This window comes from Varanus komodoensis, unplaced genomic scaffold, assembly GCF_004798865.1.
Source record: "Varanus komodoensis strain SLA01 unplaced genomic scaffold, ASM479886v1 scaffold49, whole genome shotgun sequence".
NCBI classification, from domain to species: Eukaryota; Metazoa; Chordata; class Lepidosauria; order Squamata; family Varanidae; genus Varanus; species Varanus komodoensis.
Window position 1 is genome coordinate 562073 of NW_025336072.1, and position 8165 is coordinate 570237.

Genomic DNA, 8165 nt, shown 5'->3' on the forward strand with positions numbered 1-8165 from the left:
TTGCATATCAGCATTTTGACTCTTGTAGCTTCAAAGTTTGCTTTATCTCACCATGCTAGACAGGCTTATTTGTACTTGAAGAGTTTATTTACACATGAACATTGCCTTTCACCTTGAAACAAACTATTTAAACATAGAAATCTTCTAAGGCTTGTAACTGCTGAGTATTTTACTTCATTTGAATTATTCTGACACCAGAAAAGATGTATCATGGTGCTGAGGTGAACCTATGGTCACAAAGTGTTCCTTTCCCAGACACAAGAACAAGAGCACCTACAGTATAAACACAACAGGGAAAGCAGAAATTGCTTTATTTTGATTCAAGCAGCTATGTAATTTTTGTTGGAAAGTCTGGTGTGACTTACAGCAGAGTTGCCATATATAATGAAGGGATGTGAAGGCTGTACTTAGTATGGAGGGAATAAGCTAGAGTCTGTTTAGAGGAAGCTTAGATCAACTTAGCATTTTATACAGATCTTCAAAGAAGACTATCTAGTGCTGTTTAATGACAAGCACCTCCTAAAGCTGGTTGTGTGAGTGCAGATAAGCAGAGGCATGAGATATGGCTACCTCTAGGAGAGGGCAAAAGTTGCCAGTTGCAGGTTCAAGAGGAAGGGGAGGAATGTGAGAAAGTCACAGGACAACAAGGAGGGTGAACAAGGCAAGTGGCTGTCAATACAACACTTTCTCTGTTGTCCCATAGACTCTGGAGGCATGCAGAGTTATTCCTGTTAATGATAAATAATTAACCCTTATGATAAGATTATGTTTCTTTCTTCTTTCTTTTGCTCGCTTTTCCACTAGGGTTGGGATCCTAGTGTGGTAGTAAGATCCAGATCAGGCTCTCTGTGCCTTTGAGTGAAAATGAACAAAAGGTGTTGCTGCCAAACACAATGTTGAAGCAATGTGTGCTTTGGTCCTAATGGCAGGATGATGAGGGACTTCTTCCATGTACTTTAGGGAGACTGCCAGCGGCAATTTGGAAGAGGTACTGTTGTACCTACTGTATATACTGTAGGTACTGTATATACTCTACCTCCACAGAGGTAGTATATGTTCACCAGGTGGCATTGCTTCTTTACATTCAGGAGAAATAATCTTAGTTCTCCATCTAACCTTAATGCCAAAACTGGAGACTTACTGCTATGTTCTTTGCTGCTAAAAACCTTGAGCTGCATGACACTAAACAAGTCTAGGGATACTCAGAATTAGTTGGAGATGAAGACACTTCCACCTCTTCAGATTTGACAATAATACAAAAATAAGGTAGAGTAACCATGTGTCGCCTTTACAGTCCTCTATTGGGAGGGCTTTTCTGTACAAGCCTGGAAACAAAGTTCTACAATTGTGGAGTAAGGCCTTCCTATAGAGGCCTAGGTGGCTGCTAAGGGAATTAGTATACGGAGTCAGAATCCACCCCAGCCTGATATTTGGCCATTCATTTGCCCCAAAGACACAAATCTCTTCCAAATCTATAATGCTATGCTGTGGATCGCATTGGTTGCCAGCTGGGTACTTGCAATGTGGAATGGTAGCTACAATTGCATGGTAACTTAAGTTACACCGTCTCCATACATCTGTTTCAAAAATGAACAAATCTGGAACTTAGATGCTTCAGTTGGTCATTGACAGCCGTCTGGCAACATGGTAGAAGTGATGGTGGAACTAAGCCCAGCATAGGATACCATACCATGCATGCATATTGTCTAAATAATCCATATTGCCTCAATAATGGACTTCCTAGGATGCTAAAGCTTGAGAAGCATGGACAGCTGAATGTAGCATGTTAATCTAAAATTATTGTACAGCTAGATGAAATATGTTAATCTAAAAGTGTTGTTGATGATGTTGTTTATGGAAAATGTGTTTAATAATTTAAAGTGTTGAAATGAAGTTGAAACAAAAAAGGAACAAGTGGTTCCCAGGATTTCTTACACTGAGCAACACACACACACACACACACACACACACACACAGAGAGAGAGAGAGAGAGAGAGCGCTGATTGCTGCCAATCAAGTAAACTTTAATCAAAACCCTTTGTTTCATAGAGAGGTTTGATGGATGTTTTGAAAGAAAGTGTTATTACATCTTAACAATCGTCTTAACAATCATGCCAAGTCCACAAAGGTCAGCCATGATGTCACCTGTTCCATCTCCACTTTTGCTTATTGAAATCAATCTGTTATATCTGGATTAATGAGCAAGCACCTTTGTTTTTATTATGGAATTAAATGCCTGTGCAAGTTTCCTGAATGCCCCCTGCTCATTGTTCTTTCCATTTGCATTTTTAAATGGGGAAAATGTTTCATTTAAACTTGAATTCTGACATCAGTCATTGATTATGGTGTGTTGCCAACATAATTAATCATGTCACTACACTCATAAGAGTTATACTGGAGGGAGGGAAGTGTTTGTGAAGCGTGCAGGGTGCTGGAGTTGGTTAATCCTTAGTTCCCAGCCTGCACACTTTCAGACTCCTCTATCATTGCTTTCATCCCCCTGAACTTGTTGAATGATGATTGCTCTGAAGACAGAAGATCTTGTATTCTTGGAGGTGTTCCATGGGCATTTTTCAGTGTTTCAGTGTTCTTCAGAAAGCCACTCTCCACTTATAGAGGGCAATGAGTGCACTGCTGGAGAATACATTACCTTTCTTCATGTTTGCACTATTGTCTCTTTGAAGTTCATGAATGGAACTCATAGTATAATTTGCAGTAGATTTCTTGCAGACTGATCCACAAGAAGAGCATCACTGTCAAGTAGTTTGCCACAGCCTAGCTAGGGGTTTCCATCCCTCTGGAAAAATCAGGCACAGAATGCTCCCATATGCCACCAATCTGTTTTCCCTTCCATTCACTGTCTGCTTGGGGAGGGGGAAGCTGCCCCAAAGTCTAGTTTGTTTCTTAGAACAAAAAACTGGTAACAGTTTTGTGAGAATTAAAGCTATTATATGACCATTTTTGTTCCTGTTTCTTTGAAGAATATTAATCTGCTTTAGGACACAATCTTAGAAACACAGAAACAAAGTGAGTCAAAAGGGGTCTCCTGGGCCATCTAGTCTGACCCCCGGCTCCATCTGGCTCTGTTCACAACATGCCCACTATGTGCATGTCTTGATCTTAATCAAGTTTGGACAGAAAAAGTCCTACAGCTTCCTTTGTGTTCCAGGAATCATGGGTGGCTGAAAGTTGTATGATTCTCTCTCTCTCTCTCTCTCTCTCTCTCTCTCTCTCTCTCTCTCTCCCCCCCCCCCTCTCTCCCCCTGCCCTCCCCTCCTAGGATTGTGTCCTTGGTCACTTTCCTCTTGGAGAAGACACACACATACCAAGGCCTAGTTCTCACAAACAGCCAGTGAGGTGTGCACAAGTTTTTGAACCATACCACTTCAGATTGAAGAAGGGGGTTCATATGATGGAATGCTCTTTCATGGGTGGGGATCTCAGCACACATCAAAGTATATACCAGTGAAAAATGTTTCTAGGCTAGGCCTCCTTTGATGTGCAATCTTCTGCGTGCAGGGATATTTTTCAGGAACAGCTGGACAGCTTACTACAAAGTTTAACCACTTCAATTGTTGTTGCTGCACACCATCAAATCATCTCTGACTTACAGCAACCTTATGAATAAGTGACCTGCAAAATATCCTGCCCTTTACTGCCCTGCTCAGCACTTGTAAAATCAAGGCTGTGGGTTCCTTTATGCTATCAATTCATCTCAGATTTGGAGTCACTCTAATAGTTTCCCTGGAAGTGTAACAGCATAGCCTCTACTTCTAGTCATACCATAATACTCTGGCATTTGGAAGACAGATTAGAAGATACAGTTAAACTATTGCCTTTGAAAAACTAACATTTCCTGGTGCAATTGCATCAGATGGCATTATGTATGATTACAGAGAGATTTCTTGAGTGTTGGAAATTGACCCCTCCCTGGCTTTTCCAGAGCAATAGTCATCAGTACCTGTCTATTTCTAGGGATACAAGTTGTGAAGTGAAAATATTCTGGACTTCCTTGACATAGCTTTGGGAGCTCAAGGAACAGGATCAAATTGCATTGCATGTGTTTTCCGGTTAGAATTCTTATAAATTCTGAAACATCCTATTTCTGTACACCAGCTGAAACCGCTGAAAATGGGTGCCCAGATTTTGTTCTTCTGGATGCTGTTAATACCTTCTGCATGTCTACATGTATCAGGTACTGTGCAGTGATTCCCTTGGCTTGGGGGTGAGGTGCTTGTTTGATCCATACAATACCCATCCAAGTGGGTATTGCCTGGAAATGGTATGCAAATACGTCTAATCAGAGTAAATATGCAGAAAATTACTCAGCAACAAAGTGTAAAGAAATTGCTGTTGGATTTTATATTTTGATTCTGTGGCTGAGGGGAATGGGGACGAAATAATGGAAGTTCAAGAATGCAGACAGCATGAGGATAATTGTGGTAAAATTCTAGTATGTAGAGATTTGAGTCTATGCTTTTGAGTCTGGGGAACTAGGAGGCTTATGATTAGTAGCAGTTTGTTCCTTCTTTTATTTATCGGTGATTGCCAGGGGCTGGACAAAACATGCAGAAGCATTGACAGGTTGTGATAGTTTAATTAAAAGTTCCCTTGAAATCAAGGAGAAGAATTCTGGTCATCTGAACATGCACAAAGGAGTGGTTGATGACCACACTGTACATGTGAGGTTATTTGGGGTTTTTATTTTGGACCTTCCCATTTGCTCTTAAAAAGCAGAATTGCTTTTGTTCAGGGATTTCTTTGGATAAAATAATCTTCCCAGGAGTTACAGCATCATAAAGCTTCTGTGTATCCACCACATCCTACACCATCCCCACCAACTGATAATCTCTAGGAATATATGTTTGCTTTGTGTTTCCTTAAAAGACAGAGCAGTGCAGATCCGGTGTACTTATATTTTACTTACAACCACTTCATTTGTGTTTTGTAAGGTGCACAGCAGTTACGTTTGGTAAACGCATGGAACCGATGTGCTGGGAGAGTAGAGGTTTACTATGGAGATGCCTGGGGAACCGTTTGTGATGACCATTTTACCATGGAAAATGCACACGTTGCGTGCGGACAACTTGGGTGTGGTGAGGCAACAACAGTGCTGGGATGGGCTTATTTTGGCCAAGGAACTGGAGAGATTGTCCTGGATGATGTGAACTGCACAGGAAGTGAACTCTACCTCTGGGACTGCCTTCATGCTGGATGGCTCATACATGACTGTGAACACAATGAAGATGTCAGTATCATTTGCTCAGGTAATATCTCATAGTTCACTTTCAAATCTTGGGGGTCCTTTGAATTCCAAACAAACTTCAAGAAATGATGCCTCAACCAGTATGCCTGCAAAACAAAGCAACTACTGAATGTATTTGGGGGGGGGGGGGGTCAGTACTCTGAAGGTGACTGAAGTTTGAACATGTAGAAATAAATTCACAATTTTCTATAAATAAATTCCTGGTTTTTTGGGGGTCCCCCATTGTACAGTACAATTTCATTTGTTCAAGAGGTCCAGAAGAAGTATTTAAAATATTTGAACAACCAGAAATTTGAACAGAAAGAGCTTGGGTCTACATTTAGTCATACCTAGATTCAGTAGACTCATTAACATCACTGAGAATATGGTTCTATGATTTCCGTGAGTCTACTCTAAATCTGACAAATGCTGGACACAACTCTAGGAATGCAACTTCTATAGAGTAATGCTAAAATGCAGAACATACTGAAATAATCATCAGAATATTTGAAGATCAGAGAATAGATAAAGTGTGATCAATAAAAACACTTTTCTATCAAGGAAGCTTGGATACCCCAAGGAAGCAAATATCTGAATAACTACTAGAGTGATGGAATTGTGTATGGAAGTGCTATTACATCTCAGGCCAGGCTATTAGAGACCAGCCAATTTAATATTAGAGTTAGGTCACTGACACTGTATTAACTATTCATTCAGTGTGTGGTGGGTGGGGGGCATGGCAGTGTAAGCAGCAGAAAGGAGGGACTGAAACGTTCTTTCTGTCTATATGTAATAATTATTATATAATTCTGTTAAATTAAAAAAACCAGCTTTAACTCTACTTACAGATAAAACTAAACTGCATGGGATTGTGTCCCTCAGTGAGAGATAAGTGTGCAAATGATCTCAGGGCTGTTGTTTGCTTAGTATTTACAGGAGGGTTTCCATTAAAATAGCAAAACTATACAGGTCATACAGAGATACAGTTCAGTAACAATTAATATTATATTTTTTGTTTCTGTATTAACAGAAGCTGGATCACCACCAACAGGCAAGTCTGTCCATTTATGGCATGTGAAACATTTCTTACAGTGGGATGTTCTTTTCTAGCTTCACGACTAGTAGGATACCAATTACATCCTAGAAGAGGTATTTCAACTTTTTAGAGTGGGGTAAAAACAGCACAAAACCAAGGAAAGTACTAAATCATTGGTCTTTGGGAAATGCGTGCAGGGAGCAGCCAAGACAATGCTAGAGGACTAGATCTGGCCCCCATACTAGATCTTCTGCACTCTATGGGATTGTAGCCATGGCATCATTCATGCCTGATGCTCTTTGTTTGCTTCTCACATATTTCTGTTCTCTCTCTCTCTCTCTGGACAGGTTTATACAGTACACAAATGCCTACAGATATGGCAGATATATAGATATGGGAATGGGTATGGATGATATAGGTAGTGTAGATGTAACATGCTGCTAATCTTCACGGTTGCCCAATCTGGGTTGAGATCAGCACCCAGACATTCCCTCACTCCAAAATAAATAAATAAATAAATAAATCACTTCTACTCCCTGTGGGAGTCAACCCCTCAGAAAACCTCCACTGATGGCAAGAAGATCCCCCCACCCCCATTTTTTCAGTCACTACAGCAACATGGGAAATTTTCTGGCAAGTTCTCCTAGGAAGATCAGGTTAATTTGCACAGGGTAATTTGCAGAATAAAATGTTCCATCCGTGTTAGAACATATTCTGATGCCCCTGAGAGGATCCCATTCAGGATTTTTAAACTTGTGTTTAGGAAGAATACGGATAAAAAGGACCCCCATGTTATTTTTATTTTTTGTCCTCATACATCACAAATATTTGACCTCAAATATTTGAGGAGGAAATTTAAAGCACACTTAGGGCTCATTTCTATTCACTGAACCCTTGATGCTCCTATACTTCCAAACTCAGAGCCTTACAAGCATCCAGGACAGAACAGGAGGTGGGTGGAGGTGATCTTTCACTCACACAAGGGGAATTGCTTCTGCAGCATGTTACAATATAATGACAAAAACGAAGTTAAGTCCAAATTTATGTATCTCTTACATAAGCACAGTTTGGGAACCACAGTTGTATAATACAATCAATGTCCTACAGGACTACACAAAAGCTTGCATTTGTGAACACAGTTGCTGACAGCATGAATCCCTTTCTCGCATATGTTCCTGGATCAAAGCCAAAGTAAAGAGTTTTTAAGGAACACACACACAGGAAAACAGATGGTGATTGTCCCACATGAGAAACAACACACAGGTCTAAACACACCATGAGAAGATAAAGACAGAGGCGCAGGCGTGTTAGCTGTTCTAAAGAACCCACCAGTATATGTTGAAAGGCATATTGCTGGGCAGACCATTTCAGGCCATGCTGCCTTCCCTGTCCCTGCAAGGCAAGATACCTTTTTTCATGTGTACTCCAAGTTGCTGTTTTCAGCACTGTTAAAGGAAGATGCAACAGCATAAAATAGATTTGCCAGCATGGTCAGCCGTTCCATATGGAACGATCAAAAGCATCATTTGCCTTTTCCCTTCACAGGCAGAGAAGCATGTTAGGGCAACACTGCAATACAGAAAATTCCATCCAAAGCCAGACACAGGTTAACACACAGCATGAGAAGGAGAAGACTGATGTGCAGATCTGCTAGCTGTTGCAAACAAAACAGATTCACCCATCCCTTCAGACTTCAGTGCATAAACAAGCCACTGTTGGTCTAAATAAAACTACCAATCAGTTCTCATTGGTTCGGACAGAAACACATGCTAGCAGGTGCAGGTTCCAACAGCAATATGTGAGGGATAAAAAAAATGACATGAGCAATGCTGGCTTTAGCGTTGGACAGCTTAAGGCAGCTGTCTCAGGCAGATGGTGCCCAAA